The following is a 13,746-nucleotide window of genomic DNA, read 5'->3' as shown; positions in this document are numbered from 1 at the left end:
GACTGATCTCTAGGAAAAAAGCTGGAAAGCAGGATTATTAAATGTAACCATGACTAAGATAAAAATCAGAGGCAGAAAGTCTTTGTCACCAAGAAGATACACTGCATAACAGAAGCAGAAACAATTCATCAGGTTTAACCCTGGTCTAAATAAAATAAAACTATTTGATTCAATACTAACACTTCTCTAATAATCCAATATATTATCCAATCTCAAGAAGAGTGAGTCATGGATAAGAAGTCTTCTTGAGAAGTATGTCCTCTAATATAAACTAATATGCCACTAAGAAAGCAACCTGCAAGTCCAGTACCAGACTTCTGTATTTGTGACCTAACAAGGTGCTCTACAATTAACCTAATAGTCAAACTAGAGTGTTGCAAACCAGAATTGTATAATTATGCCAAACTTCCATTCACAAAAAATATATGGAACCTATCTAGTTTAAATTTTGCAAATCTAACACACACACACTAGCCCTCACAAAACTTTCACCAGCTTTCTCATGCAAGTACAAGTGTATAATATACTTAATAAATTTGTCTTACAAGGGTAAGAAGTAGTATGTAACTACTTGAAAAGGAGATAGGTAGCTGGTTAATTTAAACAAAAAGCCCAAGGAAGTAAAGCACAGGATAAGGATAACTGCAGTGGTTAGTACAGGAAACCCAAAGAAGAACTGAATGGTGGGATAGATGTATTCAGAGACCACGAGGCATCAGTTTCCTCTATGAATAGAATATTAGGAGACATAGATTAAATGTGACCCTGAAGTCTCTCCCAAAAAGTAGCCTTGTTTGTATGTTTTGTGAGCTTAACTATTACTGGAGAATCAATTTCACATATAAACCAACAAAACTAACATTTATTGAGCTCCCAGCTCTGTGCTTAGGCACTGAAAAACAAATCACTCTCCTTAAGGATTGCAATTAAGCAGGAGAAACACAAATAAGGTGAACTTCTCTTGTTCAAAAAAATGTATTTCAACATTCCTTTTAAAAGGAAAACCTGACCTGCAAGTTTCCAAAAATATTACTATTCCTCTTTGCCTCTCAAAATTCCCATTGTTGTTTTTTAGGAGGAGGAAAGTTCATTTTGAGGAAAAATTGAGGGACACATACTGTACAATTGAGAAGAGTTTCTCTGAAATTGTGATCATTTTTGACAGGTAAATAGGCGTATCGGAGTCAGCAAATGCACTTGAAAAGATACTGAATTATACTGCCTGTTCTATGGGGTTCCACCTTCCCCAAAAGAATTCAGAATTTTTGGGTGGTCTGAGAATCTGCATTAAGAGAACTCTCAGCACACAGGAGGTTTGAAGACCGCTGACCTAAGGGTCTTACTTTCTAAAGAGAAACTTTAAAACGTATTTTTAAAATGTATTTTTAAAAGTATATTTAATGGCCCAGGGCGGTGGCTCCCGCCTGTAATCCCAGGACTTTGGGAAGCTTAGGCAGGAAGATCACTTGAGCCCAGGAGTTCTAACCTGCACAGCACAGCAAAACTCCATCTCTACAAAAAAAACACAAAAAAAGTAGCTGGGCATGGAAGCATGTGCCTGTAGTCCCAGCTACTCAGGAGGCTGAGGCAGGAGGATCACTTGAGCCCAGGAAGTCAAGGCTGCGTAAACCATGATTACACCACTGCAATCCAGACTGGGTGGCAATAAGACTCCGTCTCAAAAAAAAAAAAAAAAAAGATAATTAAAATGTATAAGACGCTATATTAGCATATAAGAAGCATTTGGTGTTAAAATGTTGGTATTATAATTCCTCAGATAAAACTTACTTTGTGATTGTTTTCTGTAACTCAAGATATGATGCTTAGAGCTCCTCCAATCAAGTGTTTCCAAGAAGTAAAAACTTGTAGGACAGAAATTTAGGTTGGGTGCATTTATATCATACAGACCTATTCTTCATTTAAGTTCTGATATATTTAACTATGTAACAGTTTAATGGAATCTCACCTCCCTAAAATTCATTATGCATTTTTTCTGAAATTCAAACTCATTAACACTTGCTTTCACTGTTGTCCAAGGCAGGCACATCTTTAAAAATGGTTTGTTGGACTTAGCTTTCAGCTAAATATATAAAAAATAAAATAAAACAAGCAGTTAAATAAAATTTAATGGGCCAGAGAGCTTCAGCTTTTATTTCCTTATTGCTCAGTACAAAGAAACAATCGATGTCCATGTATTCTGTAATCCACAGAATAAGTCTGGGGCTACAGCTACACTGTCCACAGCTGCAATTTAAATTAGATAAAATTCAGTTCTTCAGTCATGCCAGCCACTTTTCCAATGCTCAAGATGAATAAAATGTCAGACCATAAATACATTTACATGTCGCTCACTCACTCACTTAGGGTTGGCTAGACATCAGAGTATACTAGGAGCTCAGGAGTACAAGACACAAGACACTGTTCCTTCAAAAAGCTCAAAATAGTTAAGATAGTTTAAATCAGCAATGACAACAACCCGAGAAGTACTATGAGCCACACAGTACAAACTGCTCAGGAGTCGAGAGAAAACGGCTTTTTTAATAGGGGAGTTTGGCTCATAGAACAAGAGACCATGGAAGGCATGACCAAAGGGGAGATGACATTTGAATCTGCAGGATTAAAAGCAGCAAGGGTAGCATTCCAGAAAGAACCACCCCACAAAGATATATGACAATCTCTATGATTTGGGTAACTGCAATTCATTCCATGTGACTTCAGGAGAGAGGTCATGTTTGTGCGTGTAATATGTGGAAAATAGTGAAAAATGAAAAAGCTGTTAAATTGAGGTAAGTCTATCCGGGGACCTTATCCATCACACTCATGAGAACAGAATTCATCCTGTAAACCAGGGGTGTCCAATCTTTTGGCTTCCCTGGGCCACACATAAAGGATAGCTGATGAGAAAAAAAGAAAAAACACCACCACCAAAAAACAAAACAAAAACACCCCGCAAACAAATCTAACATTTTAAGAAAGTTTACAAATTTGTCTTGGGCTGCATTCAAAGCTGTCCTGGGTCCCATGCACCCCGCGGGTTAGATAACTTGCTGTAAACAGTACAAGCCAGTAATGGAGTTTCATCTGTCATTTTCATGCTCTATCTTCCTTTAGGACAATCATTCTAACAAGATGTAAGATGGATCAGAAGATAACGCTAAAGACAGAGACAGCAATTTGGAAGCTGTCACACAGGCATCTGAGCTCAGTTACTAACTGTTGAGAACAGAAATGAAGGGATGCCTCGAAAGGTATTTAGAGGAAGAGAAAGGGAGATGTTGCCTAACCTCAGGTCCAATTCTCTGTAAAGCAGTAGACAAGATCACCTGGACTGTGAAGAGGGTCAGGGATAGAATCCCAGCTAAGGAAAAAGGATACAATGAAAATCCAGGTAAACACTTAAAGAACGAGAACTAGGGAGGAATAAAAGCACTGCTGGGTAAGAGTAAAGCCCCAGCTCAAGCCTTAATTTGTGGTGGAACCAATCTGTCTGGTTTCGTGAGTCACCAGGCTACCCAAGATCAAGAGAGGGAGAAAGCTAGTGCTATGTCTGAATACTGGATGAGCAAGTACAACAAATGGAAAACAGGATCAAGTATGAGTGAGAGTTGCTAAGATGCCTGGTAGGGATGCAAAGGGGGAGAGAGCCTGGGGGGAGAGGTGGAGGGAGGGAAGCACTGGTTTCTCAAGCAAAGGCTAAAATTTTTCTATTAAGATTTAATCTGATGCTACACTTTGGGAGTGCAGCAAGGGTCTCAAATGGTATAAAACTCAGGTGATCAAGCTTTACGTCTATCTCTAGAAAAACAATCCAAAAATGATCATAAGTAGTGATAATCTGCAGTCTAGTTGCATAAAATCAGCCCCAGGTGAATGACTAGGCTCCATTTCCCTACCCCACCCTTATTACAATAACCTCGACACCAACTCAAGTCCGTGGGAAGATAACTAATCCGACTCGCCCCTCAAATCTCACACCTGCTCACTCCCCTGCAGGGCAACGCCCAGGAACCAAGTTAGCCCCTTAAGCCTAGGCAAAAGAATCCCGCCCATAATCGAGAAGCGACTCGACATGGAGGCGATGACGAGATCACGCGGGCGGGGACAGGAGGGAGGGCTTCTTCCAGGCCCAGGGCGGTCCTTACAAGACGGGAGGCAGCAGAGAACTCCCATAAAGGTATTGCGGTACTCCCCTCCCCCTGCCCAGAAGGGTGCGGCCTTTTCTCCGCCTCCTCCACCACAGCTCCCTCAGGATTGCAGCTCGCGCCGGTTTTTGGAGAACATGCGCTTCCCACCCACAAACCAGCCGGACCGACCCCCGCTCCTCCCCAACCCCCAAGAGTGCCTGTAGCATGTCGGGCTTGTCTTGCCCGTCAGGCGGTGGGAACCCGGGGCGGAGCCGCCACCGTCGCAATCCAGAAGTCTCGGCCCGCAGCCCGCCCCCGCTTCCAGCGCGCGCTTCCTGCCACGTTGCGCAGGGGCGCGGGGCCAGACACTGCGGCGCTGGGCCTCAGGGAGGACCGTACCACAGCCTGCCTCCCCGCCACCCCTGCGCCCCGCGCAGTGGTTTCGCTCATGCGAGACTTGAGCCAGTAGCAAAGGCCCGCTCCCACAGCATCGGCAGCCAATCAAGTGTCGAAGGCAAGCAGGCGGCGGGTAAACCGACTCCCCCGAAGGAAGGGGAGGGTGGAAGGACGCCCGCGCCGGAGCCCAGTTTCACTGACCCTCCCCTCAAGCCGCGGGAGGCCGGCCGCGCCCGCACACCCAGCATCACCCCACCCCACCTACCTACCCGCCCCACCCAGGGGGCATCGCGAGCATCACTAGGCGGCTGCGCACTCCCGACTCTGTAACTGACAGGCACTTTACTCCAACCAGAATACGCCATTTGTGTTTTCACACACGGCGGGAGGAGAAATGGCCAATCAGCGACAAACGGCAAGCCGGAAACGCTCCTCCCTCTGCGAGAGCAATGGCTCCGTCCGGTTTCGAGCATTTTCCGCTCCCTTCTCCCTCCCCCTCCGGTTGCCGCAGGGCGGGCCTCCCTCCCGCCTGCATCCAACCACCCCTTTCCCTCCCGAGGTAACAAACATTATGTTCCCGACTTCCCACGGGAAAGGCAACCCCCGCAAGCCACCAGACGGTCACCCCAGCCACCCATCCCCCCCCAGTACACCGCACCTCCCCTTCCACCAGAGTTCCGCTCCCCTACCTAGCCGAGGCTCTCTGAGGAGCCGGAGCCCCAGAGCACAGCCTCTTCTCTAGGCGGCCCCGGCGGCTTCCGCTGATTGGCGGCGAGTGGGCCAATGGGTGCGGGGCGGTGGGCGGAGAGGCCAATGGCGCGGCGGGAGGGGGCGTGTCCCGGGTGCCCCTGGCGCCGGCGCTGGGAATCCCCGTGCGGTCAGTGGCGTTTCCGCTCGGGCAGCGGGCTGAGTGAGCTGCCGCCGCCGCCGCCGCTGCCGGGGGAGGGGCGGCCGCCGCCCGCCTGCGCTCAGAGACTCACGCAGCCCCAGTCCCGCCAGTCCGCCAACACAGTAGTGCCGGCCCCTCTCTTTCCCTGGCCCTCCCCCCTCCCCGCCTTTGGCTCGCTCCGCCTTTCTGCCCCCCACCCCCACCTCACGGGTACGGGCCATTCCCGGCCAGGAAACGCCGTGGCGCCGCGTTGGGCCTAACTCGAGTCCTGCCGCCTCCCGGGAGTGCCGTGCGCCGCAGCCCGGGCCTAGGCCCTGGCAGCGCCTGGGACAAGGTAAGGGTCCGACAGAAAAGAGACCGAACCTCACGATCGGGCCCCAGGGGTGGGAAGGGTCACCTCCTCCGTCTCCCCGCGCTCGCTCTCCTTGGGTCGTGGGCCTGGCCCTCCCCAAGCTCTTAGCAGGAGGATGCTGCCCCTTCTCATCCCCCTCGCCGCCTCGCACACACCGTTGCAGCACCCCATTTTCCCAGGGAGAGAGGCCCCGTCTAACCTAGGCGACCCAACTCCCCTTTTCATGTCTTTCCTGGGTCAGGACGCTTCCCCTCCCCCCACGCCTCTTCACCCCCTTTCCTGGGAACTGCCTACTCTACGTTTACCTTTGCCTTGAGGAGAGGCCTCTCGCTGCCCTCCGCTCGAAATACACAGGCATACTTTTTTTCTCTCCCCGATCCCCGACTCCCTACCCCCGTTCTCGCGGCCTTGTGACAGACAACTCTGATCGCTCTGGGGGCCGCAATCTCCCCTCCGTAATCTTCCTGGACGCCTTCCCTCTCGTTTTCTGGCTTCCCACCTCAGATGGCTGCTTCCGAAAGGCATTACCTTCGCCACCCCCACCACACGTTCTCTGGCTCCCCGTGGCGTGTGCCCCAGCGTGTCTGAGATAGCCTCATTGAATGTGTAGGGTTCGAGCCTGGAGTTGAGCCAGATTGTGTCGTTTTACTTGCTTTGGGCGTGGAGAGCGATCTTGTGAGAATATCTTCAAAGGCAGAAAATTTTACCCTTTATGAATTCTCCTTTCCTCTGCTTGTAAGTCGGGAATGTAAAGAGGAGGGTAGGAAAGAGCCCTGGTTCATGTAGGTAAATCGCGTGAGAGGGAAAGTTTAACTGTTGGGAAAGCCCCTTCTATGCTAATTGATTCTATAGAGCCCTTGCATGTCTCACTTATTGGGCGTCAGTGGTCTTTCTCTTGGATACGGATGCTGCAGCCAGCTCTGCTCGTCCGGGTCAGGGGTGCGTGTATGACCTGCATTTTCTGCTTTCTCATGTTACTTGTGCAATGTATTCACCAGTAACTCATTTCTTTCCCAGACCTCTGGGTTCCACTGGGCTTTGTCTATATTTAAGTTCATTTCTCCAATTTCCTTCGTGCACATAGGTACTGAACGAATCCCCAAGTTCTCTGCTAATTCCCTTCATCACTTGACTAAACAAGTTGTTTTTAGATGACATATTTGTGACCAAGGTCATATTTACATTTCTTCGTTGGGCAGATGTTACATAGCTATACTTGTGATTGGGGAGGATCCAGCTGAGTGGAGGGTGCTGAGCTTTTCAGGAGAGTGTGTACTCCCTATTTGAAATTATTTTTTGGTTGTTAATTTTATTATTATTGTTTTTAGGTCACAGAAAGTTGTAAGTGGTAATTTTATATGTGTGGGATCTGAGTTAGGACTAAAGCAGAGAATACTCACATAAGCAGAGGTTTCTGTACTCCATGGAGGACATAGGGCATTTTTTTTTCTATTGGATTTCTTCCAGTTTTCTCAGGATCATTAGTTCTCTTCTGTAGCCAAAAATTCTGGCCTGTTATGGGATTAGAGTCTTTAAGGTTTACTCAGACTGTCATTATGTGCAGAAAAATGAATTATGCCCTTTGGTAGGACATGACACAAGGCTCTGTTTCTAGCTGCAAATTTAAATTAGACTGTAGAGTGCTTGGGAAATTGGCTTGCAAAAGACCAAAGCTTAATCTTCACTTCTAAACTGCTGGCTTAATTAAAATGGATATTTAGAATTTGGTAAATGTTGATTTTTCTAATAAAAGGCCTTGGTTTAAAAGGGTGACCTTAGGATTGTTTCTTTCTAAAAGCATAATTCCAGCCCTTCTGGCATGGAGCACTGGTTCAAAAAAAAAAAAGTGTGTGTAAGGAGTGGGGGTGGGGTAAAGAGAAGGTTGTTCCTTTGGGTTGGATCACAGGGGTGAGTATACAAGGCAGCAGCAGCTGCTGGCTCTGGAGCTCTGGTTGCTACGTGAGAAGCTTGAGTAGTGCTGGCTGCTGTCTCCAGGGAAGGACAGCAGTGCAGCGTCCATTAATGCTGCTGGCTGCAGGGAGCAGCACTTAGGCGATGGCTGCTTCAGGACTAAGAAGAAACCTTGCTTTTCTGAGAATTTTCAGTGCTGAGCTGGTTTGCTTTTTATTGGTGGGGAGATGGGAATTAGCAATTCATAACCTCCTACCCATTTATGGGTATTGGCATCTGGAAACTGGATCATAAAGACTTTCCTTTTTTGTTTGATTTGGTTTTTGTTTTTTGGCAGATATTTGTTTTTTATCTAGATATTTGTGCTTGGACAGGACTAAAAGTTCCATTAGAGTTTTAATTTTTGAATCAGTTAAAAAGCCCAAGTAATAATTTTAAGGATCTTTCTGATAACCACAATGGGAAGAAAATAACAGGAATTTTTTTCCTGCAACTGACATATCATGTTTTCCTCCATCTCTTTAATTATAGAATCAATTCTTATTATTTTGTCATGTGTCTCCTTTCTGTTAGACCATACTTACCTTATAGATGATTTGCTTAACATTTTACTAAGCTTGGACTCTTAAACTCTAAAAAGAGGTGCCATTTTGGAGTGGTTTCTACATAAATATTTCTTCTTAATTTGTGTATTAGTAATAAACTTTTCCGGATTAGATATTTTCTTTGGAGTTTGACTTATAAGATTGATTCATTATATACTTGTTGGGTATAGCCTTCTGACATCACAAATATATGTCTTTGGCCGTAATCCATCTGAAATGTAGGACACACCAGAAGAAATATGTAGAAATCGAGTAAGTCTAGTTCAGGATACCGAGAAGATGGCCTCTGAGCCCCTTAGGTGATCTCCCCTCCCCCACAACTCTTGAACATTAGGATGATCTCTGATTAAGCAAAACAATCTGAGCGTGGAAAAGCTTGAAGGAGAACCACCACCACCAATTATATGCAATACTGGACATATGCGTGTGTGCTGTTTTTCTCTCCCAAGACTCATGTATCTATACTTTTTTCTCCTCAGAATTTTGATTTGTTCATTTTTGTGTAAATGTACTTAAATCTCATAAACATCTATAATTTGTAGTATGACTCTGGCATTTGTGGCAGAGAACCAAAAAGAATGGAAATGAGTTTTGTCATTCACAAATGTGGCTCACGTTGTTTTCCCAGTAATAAAAGCAGGCCAATGAAACAGAACCTTTAATGGATACTATTTTAGGAGGTTCCAATTTTTATTACTATCACATAGATAAGATGCAATAGCAGATAAATATGATTTCATGTATACTGGCTGTTTGACATACTTAGGGTTTAAGATAAAAATGTCTGTAGTTTTTTACTATGTGGCTTAAGTTGCCATATAAAATAATTGCTTTTTCACTCTAATTTCCTGTTGTTTGGAACCTTTTGTGCTCTTGATATAATCATTTTCTAGAGGATCATACAGGGCCTTTTAATAGAAGGATTTACTTAAGTAATATCCTTGAAAACTTTTTTATATCTTTTGATACTGTTTTCTGTCCAGGTACTGACTTTCTGAAATTATTCTGGCTTTTCTGGGGAGAATGACTTTCATTTTTACCTTTGAATGGGGAAATAATAAAGTGCAAAGTACAAATTTGCAGATCATTACTTTTGCTTTATCTTCTCCCTATTGAAATAACTTATGAAAAATTAGGCAGTAGTTAACAGCAGTCAATGACTATTGAATACATTTTATCAGAGGGGAACTGGATCATGAATAAAATAACATTTTAAAAATAATTTTTGGCTGAACTCTGGTGATTCATCAGTTTAATTTGAAGTTAGGTCTAGCAGTGAATTTTATTTATAAAAATTGTATTTCAAGTGTTGAAAACTGGAACTTCTTGATAGTATATTTTGTTTGAGGCATAAAACTTTGTGCAAAATGTGTAATGTATATTTAGTAATATAATTGGTAGTCATTTATAATTAAAAATGTTTTTTCAAAGGTACTCTTTAGAAAATAAATGTAATGTACCTATGATGGGCAGGGATTGGTACCATTCCTTATTGCCAAAAATTCCAAAATATGTGGTAAAGTGATTGATTTCTCTTGTGGTTGGGATTCTGGGAAGTTCATGAAAGATGAAGAGAATACAGTTTCCTTCACTTACCTGTATACATTTTGTTAAGTCTTAGGAAAACTGTTTTATTGTATATTTAATTATGAATTGCATAAGATACCCAGTAACTTTGAGGGGAGGTGCTGTTAGAAAGCATTACGTTGGAGAATTTCCTTACCCTGGGACAAAATGCGTTCAGAGTCTTTAACACTTAGTGAAGGGAACTCTGGGATATAATAAACAAACAATGAAGGTAAGCTCAGTCTGCTTTATATATGCCCTCCTAAGCAAGGAATTTGTAATCCCATCGTGCCTCACTCGGTTATTCCATCATATTGATTTTGTTTGCTGAATACCTGAGGGAATACCTTACTTAATGTAAGGTCACATTAAGTATGTTTGATATGAAGACAGGAAAGGAATTTTCTGCTTCTTGGAATAATGTCTTAGTATTTTTAAAACACTTAAGTTTTTATATCAGGCCAGTTTTGCCTGATGCTCATGTCTGTTGCTTTGGTTGGGCTGCTGCTTTCTCTTCTGTGCTCTTCTGGATTCCTTGTGGTATAATGATTCCCAGAGCTTTCATGGCAATTTGAAGTAATAAGAAGCATTGCCTTAGCCATGTTAGTTACGTGTACACTTTTGGCCTATGTTATGAATCACAAAAAGCGGTAGCTATAGGAATGTATACAGAATAGATTTCTGTCTGGGGAATCAAGTTTTTGATTTGTGCTACCTAATGGAGGGGAAAATGCTGAATTTCTTGCTGCTCTGTTTGAGAAATAGATGGAAGCATGGGAGGAGCCAGAGACCTCTGCAGCAGGATTTGGTCTAAGTAGAAAAGGAAGATTTTTGTTTCAAATTGCCAGCTGCTTATGTCAGACTGACTCCCTTATTAGGCCTCCAGTAGGCTTGTCAATATGGCCAAACAGCTAGATAAGTGCGGGGCAGGACAAAGGGCTCTTTGCACAGCAGGGAGGCAATGTTGGTGGGGGAGGGGCAGGAGGTAGGAAAGGCAGGAGGAGGAGGTTCTTTTCCCTGGGAGATTATTCAGTTTGGCATACAATTAAAGAAATCATTTTTAGTTCCCACTCAAGCATTGAATTTTTGCCAGCCACATACTGTTAACCCCAAATTTGATACGTTTCAGAATATCTTGTAGGGATCCATTCTCACCAAGGAAAAATAAAAAAAAATAAATCTCTGTATAGGTTAAAATAAAATAAATCCCACCCTCTGCACCCTCCTAAGTACAAGTCACCTCCCGAGTATACCCGATCTAGAGGATCTAGAGCTGAATTCTCATTAAGAAATGGAAAAGAATAAATCTTTTTTATCTGTCTGAATAAAAACACATTGTAATACAATGTGTTTGTTTGGGTTGGGATTGAACCTGAACATGTAGAATAATTTGTTTCCCTTTATGAAATAGTTGCATGTCGTTGTCTACAATTTTATTTCATTAAGATGGAGAGCACCTTACAGCATTCATGTGTTGGGTTGCCATCATGCAAAATGCTAACTGAAGAAAGGCTACTTTTTATTTCAGCCTCATCCTTAGTTCCTGGAGAACCTGATATTCCCTGGAGATTACTCACTCACCCCACCTTTTGGTTTAGGCAACCTGCTTTGATACATTCATGCTCAGCTCCCATGCAAGTGAGATGGTTGCATCCAGTTAATTAGACTTAATATGAATCATAAAGTTGGAAAAGATCTGTCGGTTATCTGGTCCTTTAAAACAAAATCATAATGAAATATTTTGAAATTTGGGTCCCTGTTGAAGTTTTCATTAAAATGTTAAAGGATCGGTGTTGTGAACAACATTTTTAGTTACTTTTAAAATAAACGTTTTGTGTCAGTTCTTTTTTTAAAAATAAAGAATTTCATTTATAGGCAAATTAGCTGGCAATTATTTGCATTGTGATAGAATTTCTCTTTTATGAAGAAATATAAGACAAGGTTTTTCAAAATGCTTAATGTATTTTAAGAGACTTTAATTTTTAGAAATATTTGGTTTGAGGCCGGGCGCGGTGGCTCAAGCCTGTAATCTCAGCACTTTGGGAGGCCGAGACGGGCGGATCACTAGGTCAGGAGATCGAGACCATCCTGGCTAACACGGTGAAACCCCGTCTCTACTAAAAAATACAAAAAAATAGCCAGGTGAGGTGGTGCACTCCAGCCTGGGCGACAGAGCGAGACTCCGTCTCAAAAAAAAAGAAATATTTGGTTTGAACAGTTTTCCAAGAGCACATCTGTTGCTTGGGTTGAGGTACCACCTATACTGCAATGTTACTAAACTGGCCTTAAAGTTTTCCCTTCTGTCTATACTGCATGCAACAATAAAGGGAACTGGAATGCTAATTTCCATTTATGGATTAGCAAAAGACATGTTTTAACCAGTTAATAACCAAAAAACTGCCTTTAATACACATAATATTAAGCAAGCCTGACCAAGTTTTGTGTTACTTCTCTTTGTTAAGGAAAACTGGATGTGTTACTACTTAACATTATATTGTTATGTGTAATGGTCTTGGCAGTAATTATATAGTATTTTGACCTAAAAAAAGAAATTTTGAGTAATTATTATTGCAATTAGTTAGAAGTTTCTCATCAGTAAGATAGCAACAGCATTAACACAAAATCTAGTGAGCTGTATTTTATATTACTACAGAAATTGAGGGTAGTCATTTTTTCCCTTAATAATTTATTCACATGGATTATTTCCATAAGTTTGTGGGACTAAAATAGAAGCCATCTAGTCAAGCCCCAGTCTCCATACCAGACAGTTTTCTCTGCATGTGCTATGACCCACATTGCCAGTATTAAACATCCTTTACACCCTCCCTCCTCCCAGATAATTAGAAATTTCTTCAGTGTAGCTTCCATTGCTCCTATTACCTGGATCTTGCTAGAGGACCTAAGAAGTTCCTGGCAAAAGTGAAAGAGTAAGGGACCATATTTTGATTCCAAAGGTTTTGATAACTGTTAGGGCTCCCCAAACAGCTGATCTCATTTTCACTAAGACTTACCCAGCAGAGGGCTAGAATGGAGGTGAATCACAAGCAGTGTACCTCATCTTGCCTGTGCAGCTGCTCCACCTTATTTCCTGCTATTATTATCTCACAACGCCTCTTCCCAGCAAAAAGAAACTAGGACAAAGGGGGAAAATTGGATGGGCTAATTATGCTTAGGTTGTGGGCTTGTTTATATGTACTTAAATACAAAGCTAATTTGCCACATTCTTAAAAGTCTCTAGTGATAGAGATTTTATAACTTCTGTATCTTCTTTCTTTCTTGATAAACCATTTCAGATTCTCACCCTTACTGAAAGAAAGGTTTTAAGCATACTTAATTTTCGTTGGCCATTCACACAGTCATTATTACCACCAGATGCCACTGTATTATTAGCTTGAAGAAAGGTGGACTGTCTTCTGTAGATAATATCTGCAATTTGTATTGGAAAATACTAATTTGTGTAAATCTGATTTATGACTAAAATAAGGCTACAAAATTAGACCTCTATGTATGTTTACCCTATTACCTTAGTGGGGATGAAATTAATTAGCTCTTTGAATATAAATTTTTCATGTTTCAGAGTTCTTTTTTCAAGCGGCATAATTTATGTTCTTCAAGCCATTTTTATCCCATACCACCCCCACAAAGGGGGAAATTTTATTTTTTATTTTTATTGTCTTTCAATGGTGAAATTTTCCCCTCCCCATTCCTGAAATGTGAAGACTCAAATAAAACTCAGTAATCTAGTAAGGTATATGCATTGCTGAATATAGTTAAGACGATTGTTTCGTCATTCTTAGATATTATGATCTGTTTTGAATCTGGTTTCCAGTATCATGTTAGCATATTTAATAGTGTTGACATGTTAATTTTAATACATGCCCAGGTAGATCTCCTTGCTTTCAT

The 13,746-nt window shown here is 42.5% G+C and overlaps 1 protein-coding gene and 1 pseudogene across 18 annotated transcripts in view; one reads left to right on the top strand and one right to left on the bottom strand.

The window, feature by feature from the left end:
• Positions 1 to 1,578: 1,578 nt before the first annotated feature.
• On the bottom strand, positions 1,579 to 4,768 carry LOC111546958 (annotated as a pseudogene). Its single transcript, XR_002732982.2, has one exon. The product of XR_002732982.2 is annotated as an uncharacterized LOC111546958 (transcript).
• Positions 4,769 to 5,400: 632 nt separating this feature from the next.
• The window catches only part of SETD5 (SET domain containing 5), an 81,979-nt gene continuing 73,633 nt past the window's right edge, over positions 5,401 to 13,746 (top strand). For 11 of the 17 annotated variants that reach the window (XM_023218546.3, XM_023218540.3, XM_023218539.3 and 8 more), the window contains exon 1: positions 5,401 to 5,743. The gene's annotated coding sequence lies outside the window, so the exon portion shown is untranslated. The remainder of the gene's footprint in view (positions 5,744 to 13,746) is intronic. The other 6 variants (XM_023218553.3, XM_023218554.3, XM_023218542.3 and 3 more) reach the window with 1 other exon arrangement.

Source organism: Piliocolobus tephrosceles, chromosome 2 (assembly GCF_002776525.5).
Source record: "Piliocolobus tephrosceles isolate RC106 chromosome 2, ASM277652v3, whole genome shotgun sequence".
Taxonomy (NCBI): domain Eukaryota; kingdom Metazoa; phylum Chordata; class Mammalia; order Primates; family Cercopithecidae; genus Piliocolobus; species Piliocolobus tephrosceles.
Note: the sequence above shows the minus strand (reverse complement) of the source record. Positions and strands in the feature narration are given on the sequence as shown.